The sequence below is a fragment of the Myotis davidii genome, unplaced genomic scaffold (genome assembly GCF_000327345.1).
Source record: "Myotis davidii unplaced genomic scaffold, ASM32734v1 scaffold46, whole genome shotgun sequence".
NCBI lineage: Eukaryota > Metazoa > Chordata > Mammalia > Chiroptera > Vespertilionidae > Myotis > Myotis davidii.
The window spans coordinates 7,215,151-7,216,070 of NW_006383006.1; the positions used below are offsets into that span (position 1 = coordinate 7,215,151).

General features: G+C 48.6%; 1 long non-coding RNA gene across 1 annotated transcript in view; it reads left to right on the forward strand.

The window, feature by feature from the left end:
• Positions 1 to 99, forward strand: part of LOC107181539 — an 8,491-nt gene extending 8,392 nt beyond the window's left edge. The window contains exon 3 of the long non-coding RNA XR_001512193.1: positions 4 to 99. This is a non-coding gene — a long non-coding RNA (uncharacterized LOC107181539). The remainder of the gene's footprint in view (positions 1 to 3) is intronic.
• Positions 100 to 920: the final 821 nt, after the last annotated feature.

Sequence of the window (920 nt, forward strand, 5' to 3'; positions counted from 1 at the left end):
GAGGGGGTTTGGGCGCTCCCCCCTGTCATACTGATCCCGGTGCCGGGAGGCCACTCGGTTCTGCTGATCCCGGTGCTAGGAATCATATTACCCTTTTACTATATAAGATAGAGGCCTGGTGCATGGGTGCGGGCTGGCTGGTTTGCCCTGAAGGGTGTCCTGGATCAGGGTGGGGGTCCCGCTTGGGTGCCTGGCCAGCCTGGATGAGGCGATGATGGCTGTTTGCAGCTGGTCACACACCCTTCAGGGTCGGGGTCCCTACTGGGGTGCCTGGCCAGTCTGGGTGAGGGGCTGAGGGCCGTTTTCAGGCTGGCGGGTTACTGAAGCTCCCAACCACTCCTTTTTTCCTTTTTTTTTTTATTCTTGGATTTATGGCTGTCACTGGAGCTGAGAGCGGGCTTTAGCTATGCGACCTCACTGCTGAAAGCAGGTTTCTGGATTTTGTTTACTTTCTGTATTTGAAACTTTGTTGCGACTCCAGCTCTGAATTCCCAGCTGACTGAAAACAGGTTTCTGGGGTTTTGTTTAGCTTCTATATTTGTAACAATGTTTCTTAGCAGCTCAGAGCCCAGCAGCGGCAGATGGGGAACGTTGGAGTCCTCCATCACTGAAGCAAGCAAGCCTCCTGTTCGTGTCAGTAGCCTGGCTGCTGGTGGCCATCTTGGCTGGCAGTTAATTTGCATATCACCCTGATTAGCCAATGGGAAGGGTAGCGGTCATATGGCTAATTACCATGTTTCTCTTTTATTAGATAGGATATTATAAATAACTTTATATTATATATATGTATATATATATATATATGACATCAAATTGATGCACAAAGGACAACTAGTATGGCCTTTTAAAGGAAACTTTGAATGTCAAAGGCTTCTTTCTACAGGAATTCTAGGCCTTGGAGCCAAGTGAGTGAGGAAGCT